Here is a 15479-nt window from a genome sequence, read left to right as displayed (position 1 = left end):
ATTACATGTCGGAGTCCCATTCTAAGTGCCTTTCTTATATTACTTTACAGTTGACCCTTAAACAGCACTAGTTTCAATCAACCACAGATTGTATAGTACTGTAATTTTTTACCCCACTGAGGCATTTAATTTGCATGAATATATTATAAACTGTATATATGAGCATACTTTTTTCTTCATATAATTTGATCCTAGACTATTAGATATGGGTAGATAGACACATATATGCTCAACTTTGTTTATAACATAAGGATACAGAAAGTTTAAAATAAAAGAATGGAAAAGCCAAAAATTGGTCTTTGAAAATACTTACAAAATTGATAAATCTCTAGTGAGACTGACTTTAAAAGGAAAAAAGGCAAATTATCAATGTCAAAATTGAAAAGGGAAATATCATTTTTGATCTTTCAGACACTGAAAAGACAGAAGTATGTTATGAACAATTTTACAGCAGCACAATTGAAAATTTGAATGAAATGGATACATTCTTATAAAAACAAACCTTATTAAATGAAAGAGAAACAGACCCTCACATCTATATACTTGCCGTTCACAGCAAAGTTATGTGTGTGTGTTCATGCTCAGCCGCTCAGTCATGTCCAAGTCTTTGCCACCCCAAGGACTGCAGCCCGCCAGGCTCCTCAGTCCATGGGATTTCCCAGGCAATAATTGAAGTGAATTGCCATTTCCTTCTTCAGGGGATCTTCCTGACCCAGGGATCAAATGGTCTCCTCCATTGGCAGGTGGATTCCTTAACAACTGCACCACTTGGGAAGCCCAACGAAGGTATGATACGTTACAGAGAGTAACAGTTCAACAAGTAGTTCTGAGACAATTTCCAAATAGAAAAAAATTAAATAACGCTGAATACTACCTCACACCAAATTTCCAGAATATTTGTAGATTCAAATGTGAAAGGCAACAAAATAAATCTAGAAGAGAATATAGATTAACTTCATAACCTCAGGGTAGAAAAAGATTTCTTAAATAGTTCTTAAAACCACAGACTCTTAACCACAGAGGAAAAGATTGATAAATGAGAGTTCCCTAAAATTAAGACTTCTTATTCATCAAAAAAGCAGGAGAATGAAAGGGTAAGCAACAGAGTGGGAGAGGTTATTTGCAACACATTTAACTCACAGTCCTATGAAGAACTCATAGAAATCAACATGAAAACACAGACAACCCATTGGTAAAATGTGCAAGATACTTCACAAGAGTGTTCTCCAAATGGCCAATAAATATGTATGACAGTGCTTTACCTCCTTAATCAAAGAAATGCAAATTTAAAATCCCAATGTTACACAATTACAATCTCACCAGGATGGCTAACGTTAAAAGGATTGACAATACAAATGTAAGAAAAAATGTTTGCCACTGGAACTTTCATACACTGCAAATGGGATTATAAATTAATTAGTACCACCACCATGAAGCAGTTTAGCATCACCTATTAAAGCTGAAGAAGTGCATTCCTAGTGACTCAGCAATTCCACTCCAAATAGAAACGTATGCACAGAAGGTGGTAGGATGTTCACAGGAGCACTAGCCAAAAGCAAGTGCATAATGAAGAAATAAGTCGTGGGGTATTCGTATTATAGGATGATATACAAAATGAAAATAAACTGCTCAAACAAAAAGAAGTATTTCATAAATACAATACTGAGCAAAGAAGCCAGACACAAAAGTATATATAATATATGATTAAATTTCTAGTATAAGTGAGAAAGGGCCTTGGTAATTTACAGTACATGCAAAGGAGTAATTATACTATTTGATTATGGAATTTAACTTGCATAAGAAGAGAGGGTATGGGGGAGAATGGGGCAGTGAAAAGATGGGGATTGAGTCTCTAGGAAAAGTGAGCTGGAACCTCCGTGTATAGCTGTATTATTTAAAATAGCCAAGATATAGAAAAAACCTAAGTGACCATCAGTGGATGAATGGATAAAGAAATAATGAATGGAATATTATTCAGTCATAAGACAGGAAGAAATGTTGCCATTTGGGACAATATGGACGGAACTTGAAGGCATTACACTAAGTGAAATAAGTCAGAGAGAGAGAGACTTACATGTCTCACTTACATGTGGAATCTTGGGGGAAAAAAAAACAAGTTCATTACATACAGAGAGCAGACAGAGGTGGGGAATGGGGTATGGGTGAAATAGATGAAAGGGGTCAAAAGGTACAAACTTCTAGTTATAAAATAAATACATCCTGGGGATGTCACGTGTCACATCGTGGCTACAGTTAACAATAATGTGTTGTATATTTGAAAGCTGCTAAAAGAATGAGTCTTAAAAGTTCTCATCACAGGGTGAAAAATTGTAACTGTGTGGTAATAGATGTTAACTCGATTTATTGGGGTGATATTTTGTAATATATACAAATGATTATGTATATATTATGCTATACAAATCATTGTACAAATGTACAAATCATTGTGTTGTACGCTTGTGACTAATATGATGTTATATGTCACATACTTCGGTGTTTTAAAAAGCAAGCTGGAGAGACAGGAGGTCTCAGAGAGTGCAGGGCCTGGAGGGGTCGTGGTGACTGGTATCGAGAAAGTCTAGAGAATGACCACAGAGGTAAGTGCAGATGGGGAAGGAAAGATGATATGGGGGGCTCAAGATTCTGAGAGGCCTGGGTATGGATGTGCCCATCAGTGTGTATGTTAAAAATCACCGAGAACCAAGACAAGAATGAACTTGAAGAGACTGACAGTGAGCTGGGAGCTCCAATTACTGAACCAAGTGATAATACAATATGAGGTTAAAGCTGAATGAATCTAGGCAGGATGTGGGGAATGGCCTGGAAGCATCAATGAGGGAAGAGGAGGACAGCTTCAGGCTCAGGAGTTGCCAGGGTGCAAGAGGCGGGGCTTGGGAAGAGAATGACTTGGTAGCAGTGACCTGCGGGAGTGGATGTCCATGTTAAGCTTAGAACAAGAAGCCAAGGGGAGCATTCACAAATGAGGTAGAGGGTGTAGGGGTTTTCAAATGGCCAAGGGTTTGATGGGTTGAGGAGGGGTGGGAGACATGCTCAGGATATTGGAAGGGTAAAGCCATACAGAGATGAGGAGGGTAGGAGCAGAGAAGTGGCTTAGTTATCTGGGGTGTGAGTGAGCATAGCTGAAGTTACAATGAGACAAGTCCTCATAGACTGAAAAGAGATTTTGGTGGAAAGGCTGCCAGTGTTTTGTTTTTTTTTTTTTTTTTTTTTTTTCAGTAGTAGTTAAATTACCTTGTTTAGTGTGTCAGCTTTCTGGGTTTTTTGGGTTTTTTTTTTTTCTGTTTTACAAATTTTAAATGTCATTTGCTTTGGAAATATAGACTTACTGATTTTCAAAACGTATTTTGATTTCCCTGTCTAAACCCTATTGAATTCTTATTTTTAATTAATTTTTACTGGAGTATAGTTGATTTGCAATGTTGTGTTGGTTTCAGGTGCATAGCAAAGTGAACCCATCATACATATACAGAGATTCACTCTTTTTTAAGATTCTTTACCTATGCAGATTATTACAGGGTGTTGAGTAGAGTTCCCTGGGCTATACAGTAGGTTTTTAATAGTTATCTATTTTATATATAGCAGTGCATATATGTCAGTCTCAGTCTCCCAATTTATCTCTCCCCCTTTCCCTGTGTTGGTTTCCTTAGTGCTAATTTTCGTCTTGTGCTTTGGAATTTTTGTTTTGTTTATTTTCTTTTGTTGAGGGATGTGTGCGTGTATGTGTGTGTGTGTGTGTGTGTGTGGTTGGCTCTCTGTGAGCTCACTCTCCTGTAGCAGGTTTATTGCTGCCTGCATCAAAGACCAGGTTTTCTTATTCAACAGAAATGGAGTCGGGGGGCTGGGGGCATGTGGTGAAGAGGCACCAGGCAGCTTAGACTTGGTTCTGGAGTTGCTCTCAGCTCCTTGGTCTGAGTTGCTTTCATCTCCATCCTGGCAGAGTGAACGACTACCCTCCTCCCAGCTGCGGCCCATACGTATGGCCCCAGCTTTCTTAGACTCCTATCACTTGAGATGAAGCCCATCTCTGCTCCAGGTTCACCTGTGGAGCCTGGCTCCTGGCTCCCAGCCTTGAGGGCAAAAAGCTGCAAGGCAGGATGGGAAATACAGTGGCATTACTACCAGATTCCTTACACTGAGTGGACCAAATTTCAACTGGATCAAAGATGTGAAGGTAAAACGAGAACCTAAGTTTTAAAAAATAGTCCAAGTTGGGGAAGGTTTTTAGGAAAGGATTTTTTTTTAATTGAAAGATAAAAGGATCATACCATGAGTTAGGAGCTCTTACAAATCAAAGCTTTAATTGAGGTGAGACTGACATGTAACACTGTATTAGTGGCAGAGGTACAACATAATGATTCAGTATTCGTAAGTGTTGCAAAATGATCACAGTAAATCTAGTTAATATTCATCACTATATATAGACACACATTTTTTTCTTGTGATGAGAATTTTTAAGATCTGTTCTTTCAGCAACTTTCAAATATACAGCACAGTATTATTAACCATGATCATTAGGTTGTATGTTTTATCCCAGTGACATTTATTTTATAACTGGAACTTCGTAGCTTTCAACTACCTTCACCCATTTTGCCCACTCACCACCCCCTGTCTCTGGCAACTACCTATCTGTTTCTGTGTCTACGAGTTCAAGATGTTTTTATTTTTTTTTAGATTTCACATGTAAGTGAGATCATATTCTTTGTTTTTCTCTGTCTCACTTACTTCACTTAACATTATGCCCTCAAATTCCATCCATGTGTCACAAATGGCAAGATTTCCCTCTCTTTATTTTTCCATTTCTTTTTAATTTTCCATTGTGTCTGTGTGTGTGTGTCACAGCTTCTTTATCCATTCATCCAATGATGGACACTGTTCATTTCTATGTCTTGGCTATTGTCAATAATGCTGCAGTGAACATGGGTACAGGTTTCTTTTCAAATTAGTGTTTTCATTTCCTTGCAAATCAAATATTTGAATGGCCAAAATGCCCAATAGAGAAATCAATAAAATATACACCGTTCACAGAAAAAAATACATGTATATATACTTATATATATAAAGAATCTAAAAACATCACTATGAAATAAAGGCAAATTAAAGCTATAACAGAGACTTCCCTGGTGGTCCAGTGGCTAAGACTCTGTGCTCCCAACGCAGGGGGCCCAGGTTCAATCCCTTGTCAGGGAACTAGATCCTGCATGCTGCAACTAAGACCCAGCATAGCCAAATACATAATTTTTTTTCTTACAAAAAGCTATAATAAATGCTATTTTCACTTGCCTACTGTCCCACAAGGTAAATTATCAGCTACTCCATGTTTGCATGGTGCTGACGTATCACAAATCAGATGGGTCAAAGAAATACTTAACATATTTAAAGATATTTATTTTTATATTTATTTATTTGGCTGCCCTGTGTCTTATTTATAGCATGTGGGATCTAGTTTCCTGATCAGAGATCGAACCTGGGCTCTCTGCATTGATAATGCAGAGTCTTAGCTACTGACTCACCAGGAAAATCCCTGCTTGACATATTTTTGATGTGTTCAGTGTCCCTGTGCATTTAAATATGCTGTTCCTTCTGAATAGAGGGACAATCCTTCAACCCTTTGTCATTAGATTTACACCTAACTCCAACTCATTCTTCAAAACTCAGCTCATCTCACCGTCTCCAGGAAGCCTTTCTGGATTACCATGACAACCACCCTAGTCTGATTAATTTCTCTTCTGGGTAATTTTTTTTTTTAATTTGATCATATTCTTGTCTCATTGATTTCAACTCTTGATTTACTTGTTCTTTTTCTCAACTACTCTGTAAGAGCACCAAGTCTAGTTTGATTTTGCGTTCCCAAGGCCTCGCTCATTGGAAGCACTCAAAGATTCTTTGTTGGAGGTATGAATGAAGAACTTGTTACTTCGAGGGGAGATCATATGTGCTTGATTTAGTGACTCTGGGTTATGTGTCAAGAACACTCCACTGGGAGGCAGTGTTGTGCAGTGAAAAGCTCTCAGCTTTGCATGTTTGCCTGGTTCCCACATCACTCTCACCACCTTCTACCTGCCTGTTCCAGGGCCATAAATCTTCTCAAGACACCAGCAAAATAAGAAGAGTATTTTTCTTATAAGATTATCATGAGGATTAAAAATAATTAAGGTAGATTTAGGAAAAGTGTCCAGCATATTATAGGTGTATTTATCACAAGGAGTGTATGTATGTTAGTCGCTCAGTAGTATCCAATTCTTTGCGACCCAATGGGTGGTAGCCCACCAGGCTCCTCTGTCCATGGAATTCTCCAGGGAAGAATACTGGAGTGGGTAGCCATTCCATTCTCCAGGAGATCTTCCCAACCCAGGGATCGAACCCGGATCTCCTGCATTGCAGGTGAATACTTTACCATCTGAGTCATCAGGGAAGCCCCTTATCATAAGATAATTCTCAATTTCTTGCTTATACGCTAATAGCCCCAATTGCAAGTAAAACTCTAGTTCAAAGAAGTGTTCTTCAAAATAATATTGCAAATTATGGTTTCCGAAAAGGCTGTCAGCCCATTTCTTACCTCTCTCAGAGGTCGTGGGGTTGCAGGGGTTCAGAGGTTCTCAGGCCTCCGTGGCACTAGGAGTCCCACTGGGACTTAGGCAAGTCAAGGGCTTTAGTGACTATTACCGCCAGGCCCTGTTTCAGCTGTGCATGCTGAATGCACACAGACTTTTACACACTGGCCTGGGAAACAAGCCACTATCTATAAGTCTGTTTCTATGGGGAAAGGCTTTCTGTGTTCCAAACAACCCACATACTATTGAACTCCTGGAACACAACCTATTGGTCAGCTGGGACCAGCTGACTGGGTTTATGTGGCTAGGCAGCAGCTAGAGTGACTACACAATGTTGATCCAATAGTCACAAATTCTCTCCAGTGACTAATCTAGCTGTGGTCTCCACAACTGAAGAGGAATTTTAAAAACACTGGAGAGGATTCTACAAAGAACCACAAAAATGGTTAAAGAGCTGCAGGAAAATCTAGTCTGATCTTTATCATGTCCAGAGGATTCCAGAAACTACCCCCGTGATGCAAGCGAGTGTGTGTTCTGTCACTCTGTCCTATCTGACTCTTTGCAACCCTATGGACTGTACCCTGCCAGGCTCCTCTGTCCATGGGATTCCTGAGGCAAGAATACTGGAGCAGGTTTCTACTTCCTCCTTCAGGGGAATTTCCTGACCCTGAGATCTAACCCAAGTCCCCTGCATTTCCCACATTACAGATGGATTCTTTACCACTGAGCCGCTTAATCACTCTCAAATGAAAAAAAGTGTTTGATTCTGCACTGTGTCAAATACCTTTATCATTTGCTGATTGATTATAAATTCATAGGGAAGGGAGCTGAAGTTCGTCGAGCACTCACCTTGGAATCAGAAGGCCTCTTCCATACAATTCTTAAGTTTATTCTCAGAGACACCCTGCCAGACAGACATTATGATGTCTGTTTTACAGATGAGAAAACTGAGATTCAACAAGATTAATTTGCCAAAAATTTTACAGCTAATCATACAGAACCAGAGGTCAAATTGCCAACATCTGTTGGATCATCAAAAAAGCAAGAGAGTTCCAGAAATATACCTACTTCTGCTTTATTGACTATGCCAAAGCCTTTGACTGTGTGGATCACAATAAACTGTGGAAAATTCTGAAAGAGATGGGAATACCAGACCATCTGACCTGCCTCCTGAGAAATCTGTATGCAGGTCAAGAAGCAACAGTTAGAACTGGACATGGAACAACAGACTGGTTACAAATCAGGAAAGGAGTACGTCAAGGCTGTATATTGTCACCCTGCTTATTTAACTTCTATGCAGAGTATATCACGAAAAATGCTGGGCTGGATGAAGCACAAGCTGGAATCAAGACTGCTGGGAGAAATATCAATAACTTCAGATATGCAGATGACACCACCCTTATGGCAGAAAGTGAAGAGGAACTAAAAAGCCTGTTGATGAAATTGAAAGAGGAGAGTGAAAAAGCTGGCTTAAAACTCGACATTCAGAAAACTAAGATCATGGCACCTGGTCCCATCACTTCATGGCAAATGGATGGGGAAACAGTGGAAACAGTGTCAGAGTTTATTTTTTGGGGCTCCAAAATCACTGCAGATGGTGACTGCAGCCCTGAAATGAAAAGACACTTGCTCCTCGGAAGAAAAACTATGACCAAACTAGATAGTATATTAAAAAGCAGAGACATTACTTTGCCAACAAAGATCCGTCTAGTCAAAGCTATGGTTTTCCCAATAGTCATGTATGGATGTGAGAGTTGGACTATAAAGAAAACTGAGCATGGAAGAATTGATACTTTTGAACTGTGGTGTTGGAGAAGACTCTTGAGAGTCCCTTGGAAAAGAAGGAGATCCAACCAGTCCATCTTAAAGGAAATCAGTCTTGAATATTCATTGGAAGTACTGATGCTAAAGCTGAAACTCCAATACTTTGGCCACCTGATGCAAAGAGCTGACTCATTTGAAAATACCCTGATGCTGGCAAAGATTGAAGGTGGGAGGAGAAGGGTACGACAGAGGATGAGATGGTTGGATGGCATCACCGACTCAATGGACATGAGCTTGAGTAAACTCCGGGAGTTGGTGATAGACAGGGAAGTCTGGCTTGCTGCAGTCCATGGGATCGCAAAGAGTCGGACATGACTGAGTGACTGAACTGAACTGAATCATATAGAACATAGATTCAAAGCCAGGCCAGATTAATTTCAAAGTGTTTCCAACGATCAGTTTTCTACACGATTGCCAGAAAAATATGTAAACTTTCTGAAATATCAACATGATCATGTCCATCCCCACAAATCACAGTGTGCTGGCCCCATGATGCTCCTGGGAACTGAGCCTCTCAGTGTGGCAGACAGGACCCAGTGCCCTCGCTCCTGCAACCTACCTTGACTCCTGTCTCACCCACTCTCCTCAGCCCCAGGTCTGTGTTCAGGTATTTTCCCACTTCTTTATTCCTCCGGATGTGTCCAGCCTCCAGGCTTTCACACAGGCCTTTTCTCCTGCTTTCTTCCCTTTTTTCCGCTATTAACCAACTTTTCTCTCCTTCCCACTGTGGACTTCAGCTTATACACGCCTTTCTTTGATGTCCTTCCTGGACCTTCAAGTACCACCTAGACAACCCCTCCCCATGGTCTCACAACAGGTTGCATTTTCCACATAATAGCATGTATTGCACTGAATTGTAACTGCATGTTGATTTAGCCTTAGACATCCCCTACCCAACACACACACACACACACACACACACACACACACACACACACACCCCTGACTCAATTACCATTTGTTAAATAAATGTTGAATTATCACAGCACAGGTTATTTTTACAAACAAGAGTTTAAAAAATTGACACTTACATTTTCCTTTTCAAAAAAAGAGGATTTACAGTGATCCTGATCACAATACAGCTCTCTCTTGTTTTTGATGTTTTCTTGAGAGAAGGAAAAGTATAGCCACCAGTAGCATACTGGGAATTATGTAAAACATCAGCATGCCCATGGGAGTGTGTACCCCAGTGGACATCATCCATCACCTGAGTCATGGTAGAAAAGTGAGATGGTGAACCTTCCATCCCTTTGCTTCAGGAAGGACCCAGGGAATCCATAAATTTCAAAAGAACATTGATCTTTATCCTGTCCTCCAGAGAGAAATCTCCCATGCTATCTGGTGTCAAACAAGCCTTGGAGTTAGGAAATTCTTCCTTTTGCTTAACATTAATAAGCCCATTCTTTTTGTATTCTTGGCAACAGAGAAAACAGCCGTCATCCTCTATGCCATGGCTCTTCTGAAGTCTGTGTTCAGCGCTGATGCTTCTCAAGTGACCCTGAAGCTTTTTCTCTCTAGGGTAAATAATCCCAGGTCTTTAGCCCTTCTTTGCTGGTCACTGAATGACTGTTTTGCTTTTCTCTGAACTCTCTCCACATTCTCTGAATCCCATTGAGCGATGGAGAATCAGAGCTGGCCCAGCTCCGTTACAGTTCTGATCTGTGCAGAGCTGTGTAGCAATTACCTCATGATACAGACATGCTTTTCATTTGCCACAGTTCTCTGCTTGCATTTTTTTTTTTTTCAATCAACAGAACTGCAGGGTTGTGACAATTCCTCCCGGTCAGCTGGCTATCCACTAAAGCTATACTTTTAATTTTCCAGCCAACTGCCTTTGAGTGGCTGGCACCTTGCCTTTGAACATGTTCCCTTTTCAACTCCAAGTGCATAATCCTGAATTTTTTTTTGCTGAACTGCATCCGGTCTATGTCCCATTATTTCAGTTGATCAGCATTACCTTCTAGGACCATTGCAGCCTGCAGAGATCTTTCTGTTTTTGACACTTCAAGGTTTGGGTTTTTCGTTGCCTGCTTTGCATTTTCTGTTGATCAGTGCATTAGTCAGATTACATTAAATTATACTGCTATAAACAAACCATCTCCAAATCTCAGTGACTTAAAACTATAGTTTTGAGTTCTCTTTTCCACTCATACTACATTTCCTACACAGGTTATCAGAGGGACTCTGACCAATCAGAGTCACTCCACGGTCCAGGTTGGTCCATTTTGTTGTGCTACCACCTCAACTCAAGGCTTCTAGGTTGGCTGGGGCAGGGTCACAGAGCATGGAGAATGGAGGTATTTGGCATGTTTATTCCATCTAGAAGTGATACACTTTGCTTATGCTACCATTTCTTCGATGCAAGCAAGTCATGTTCTTGTGACGCATTCCAAGGGAGATACGTGCCCCAAAGGACTGAAGAACCAGAGAGAAATCCTGGTACTCACAGACGGTCTCCCACAGTCAATGAGATAGCAGCTTTTCTAAACACCTCAGTCTCATCTTTTATTTCTGCAAGTATGCTCAGTTGCTCTCTTGTGTCTGACTCCTTGCAGCCCCATGGACTGTAGCCCACCAGGCTCCTCTGCCCATGGAATTTTCCAGGCAAGAATACTGGAGTGGGTTGCCATTTCCTTTTCTAGCCTGTGATTGAACCTGTGTCTCTTGCATCTCCTGAATTGGCAGGTGGATTCTTTACCACTAGCACCACCAGAATTTATTTCTGCATCATCCATAAATGCTTAGGGACTTGCAGATTCTGGATCTGTTTCTCGTCCACAAAAATAGAGGCAGTTTTGTTTTTTTTTCTTCCGCGGTCTAGATTATACATGAAGATATTAGGTCCAAGACCAGATTCTGCAAAAAGCTACTAGCAGAATATCAAGGCTGAGTCACTGATAATGTTTTCTCTCTACAAATAGGAGTGCTGTGAAAGACAGAGTTGTTAGGAAACCAGTGGCATGAACATGTGAGAGGTAACTGTCTCTCAGTCCACCGGAGCTGCTGCTTAGTCAGACTGGCTGTTATAACTTCATACTTTACAAACAGTAGATAGAAGTGCAGACCATCCCCAGTGGTTTTTAAATCTAAATAAGACAAAGACAATCAAATCTAAATGGAGAAGTGAGACTGCAGACAAAGGATTATGGATTGGGAATCTGAGTTGTATTTAGCGTCTAGGGAGCTCTGTGACCTTGGGAAAGTCATTCCACCACATGAACCTCAGGCTCCAGCTCTTTCCTGGAATAGGGTGGGACTTGATTTATGGCATGGAACAACAGACTGGTTCCCAACAGGAAAAGGAGTACATCAAGGCTGTATATTGTCACCCTGCTTATTTAACTTATATGCAGAGTACATCATGAGAAACGCTGGGCTAGAAGAAGCACAAGCTGGAATCAAGATTGCTGGGAGAAATATCAATAACTTCAGATATGCAGATGACATCACCCTTATGGCAGAAAGTGAAGAGGAACTAAAAAGCCTCTTGATGAAAGTAAAAGAAGAGAGTGAAAAAGTTGCCTTAAAGCTCAACATTCAGAAAATGAAGATCATGGCATCTGGTCCCATCACTTCATGGGAAATAGATAGGGAAACAGGGGAAATAGATGGGGAAACAGTGGAAACAGTGTCAGAGTTTATTTTTTTGGGCTCCAAAATCACTGCAGATGGTGACTGCAGCCATGAAATTAAAAGACGCTTACTCCTTGGAAGAAAAGTTATGACCAACCTAGATAGTATATTCAAAAGCAGAGACATTACTTTGCCAACAAAGGTCCATCTAGTCAAGGCTATGGTTTTTCCAGTGGTCATGTATGGATGTGAGAGTTGGACTGTGAAGAAAGCTGAGTACTGAAGAATTGATGCTTTTGAACTGTGGTGTTGGAGAAGACTCTTGAGAGTCCCTTGAACTGCAAGGAGATCCAACCAGTCCATTCTAAAGGAGATCAGCTCTGGGATTTCTTTGGAAGGAATGATGCTAAAGCTGAAACTCCAGTACTTTGGCCACCTCATGTGAAGAGTTGACTCATTGGAAAAGACTTTGATGCTGGGAGGGATTGGGGGCAGGAGGAGAAGGGGATGACAGAGGATGAGATAGCTGGATGGCATCACTGACTCGATGGACGTGAGTCTGAGTGAACTCCGGGAGTTGGTGATGGACAGGGAGGCCTGGCGTGCTGTGATTCATGGGGTCGCAAAGAGTTGGACATGACTGAGCGACTGAACTGAACTGATTTATGGCTCTCAGCTCTAGCTGTTAATCAGAATCCCCTAAAGAGCTTTTTATAAACGGATTCTTAAGCCTCACATGAACCTTCTAAATCATCTAGGGCAGGACCTGGAATCTATTCAGAATTGAGGACATTATCTCTAATCTTTAAGTGTGGAGTACACCACCACTGATGCTTTTGAACTGTGGTGTTGGAGAAGACTTGAGATTCCCCTGGACAGCAAGGAGATCAAACCAGTCAACCCTATGGATGTAAGTATGGATGTGAGAGATGGTTGGATGGCATCACCGACTTGATGGACTTGAGTTGGAGTAAATTCTGGGAGTTGGTGATGGACAGGGAAGGCTGGCATGCTGCAGTCCTTGGGGTCGCAAAAAGTCGGACATGACTGAGCAACTGAACTGAACTGATGGATGAGAGTTGGACTATAAAGAAAGCTGAGTGGTGAAGAATTGGTGCTTTCGAACCGTGGTGTTGGAGAACTTTTGAGAGTCCTTTGGCCTTTAGGAGATCAAACTAGTCCATCCTAAAGGATATCGGCCCTGAATATTCATTGGAATAACTGATGCTGAAGCTAAAACTCCCATATTTTGGCCACCTGATGCGATGAGCTGACTCACTGGAAAAGACCCTGATGCTGGGAAATATTGAAGGCAGAGGAGAAGGGGACGACAGAGGATGAGATGGTTGGATGGCATCAACTCAATGGACATGAGTTTGAGTAAGCTCCGGGAGTTGGTGAAGGGATCCATGGGAAGCATGGTGTGCTGCAGTCCATGGGATTGCAGAGTCATACACAATTTAGCAACTGAACAGCAAAAACCCCACCATTCTTTCCTTGACCCTGTCTCAAATTTTTCACATGGCATATTTCCAGGATTCCATGTTTTTAATTAGAACCTAGAAAGCAAAAAACTGAATTCATCATTCAACCCTGAATGAAAATATCTAGATTTTGTGTAGGTGAATGGTACAATCTTTCATCCCACTAGTGAAGCCAAAAAAGCCTGGGTTCATTTTATATTCTTCCCTTTCCCACCCAGTTAATCGTTCAGTCTAGAACATCTCTCCCCTTTATGCCTAGAGCCCTGGCTCAGACTTTCACTATTGCTGGGACTATTGCATTAGCCTCTTTCGAGATTTCCCTGAGTTGCATCTCACTGATTCCACCTCCTACCCTATCCATAACCCTCAGTTTCAGAGTGGACATTCTAACATAAAATATCTGCTAAAAAATCTACAATGTTTTTCCCATCACTACTAGTTTAAAATATAAATTCTCTTGTATTTGCACATAGACAAAGTCCTTCAAGATTTTACCCCAGCATTTCAAGGTCATTGGCAGTGGCTTCACTGCTGACACCATACTCAAATCAGTCCTTAGCCACTAGTGGTCCCTCCGCTTCTCCATGTCTTTGTATACATTGTTCTCCAATGGAAACATTATTCCTACACCTGTTTTCTGAATATGATCTGCTCGCTGCCAGCTCTGGGAAGTCTTCACAATCTTCTCCTGATAGAAACTACTTCTCCTTTTTTCCCACTGTGCTTTGCTTGTTACCAATCTAAACTCATACTGCTTACCACATGATAGACCAATAGATTGAGAGATGAGTTGTTGGGGCAAGAAATAGTGACTTTATTCAGAAAGCCAGCAGATTGAGATGGTAGACCAGTGTCCTAAAGAACCATCTTACCCAAGTTAGAGTCCAGGCTTCTTTTATTCTAAAAGGGGAATGGGTGTGGTTGGTTGCTGCAGACTTCCCAGTGCTAGAGTCCTTTGTTCTAACAGCTGTCCACATAGGTCCGGTCATGTTGTTCCTGTAAACCTCCAACAAGATAAATGTTACTCACAATTCTGCAGGTTTTTTTTTTAATCTTTCTATGAATGGGAAAGTTTTATACCTTTAAAGGTCAGAGCCTTGAAAATGAGCTATCCTGTATATTTCAGGCTACAGGAAATATAATTAACTTGTATCAAAAGCAATAGAATACAAAGGTTAAAGTAAAAGAAACAGATTCAATATGGAGCCAGATTTGTTCTTCCCTATTACCGGCTCACGCTTCTATAATAGCATTTGTTTGAGCGGGTTATAATGGCTTTTCTGCGTATTTACCTCCACTATTGGAAGGGAAGCTACTGAGGGCCTGGGGCAATGCCTTGCACAAAGCACAAATATGAGATACTGAATGAATGAATGACCCTGTCAGTTCTAAACACCCTGTAAGCCTAGAAATGCTTCAGAATAAATATGAGGTAAAATATTAAATTTCATGATTAAATTAACACCTAAGCAATCATTTGCAGCAAGGTGGGAATCGACAGAGGTCTCAGCAGGGAGTGGGCAAAAGATGAGGAAAGAAGAGCAGTGCAATCCTAGGCAGAACAGAAAACCAACGTCCTGATCCCAGTTCTGCATCCTTAATGGCGAAGCTATTTTACAAGATCGAGTTAGAAGTGAAGTGACTAGAAAATTAAGATCAATTTGATTGAAAGCCACTGAATACCATAATTTCACAGAACCATTTAAGTGCTTAAAGTAAATAATTTTCACTTCCAGCTGCTTTTCTCTGACCCTCTTCTCCAGTATTGACATGGGCTAAGCCTAAAAAAGCTGAAACTCTCCTTAGAAAAGAGAAAAGATGTAGAATGTCCAAAGTGAAGCATCTTCCCATTGGCTCTTCTCTGAAAGGAAACTTCACTGACAGGCTCCTTAAAGCTCCCGCCATCTGCTTATCTTTGTTCAGTCATATTCGACTCTTTGCAACCCCATGGACTATAGCCATCCAGGCTCTTTTGTCCATGGGATTTCTCAGGCAAGAATACTGGAGTGGGTTGCCATTTGCTTCT

At 40.9% G+C, this 15479-nt stretch overlaps 1 non-coding gene across 1 annotated transcript; it reads left to right on the top strand.

Annotated features, from left to right (window-relative positions):
• The first annotated feature begins 5135 nt into the window (after positions 1–5135).
• TRNAG-CCC (transfer RNA glycine (anticodon CCC)) lies at positions 5136–5208 on the top strand. The gene has a single exon. It is a non-coding gene; the product is annotated as a tRNA-Gly (tRNA).
• Positions 5209–15479: the final 10271 nt, after the last annotated feature.

Source organism: Capricornis sumatraensis, chromosome 11 (assembly GCF_032405125.1).
Source record: "Capricornis sumatraensis isolate serow.1 chromosome 11, serow.2, whole genome shotgun sequence".
NCBI classification, from domain to species: Eukaryota; Metazoa; Chordata; class Mammalia; order Artiodactyla; family Bovidae; genus Capricornis; species Capricornis sumatraensis.
This window is presented reverse-complemented; position numbering and strand designations above follow the sequence as displayed.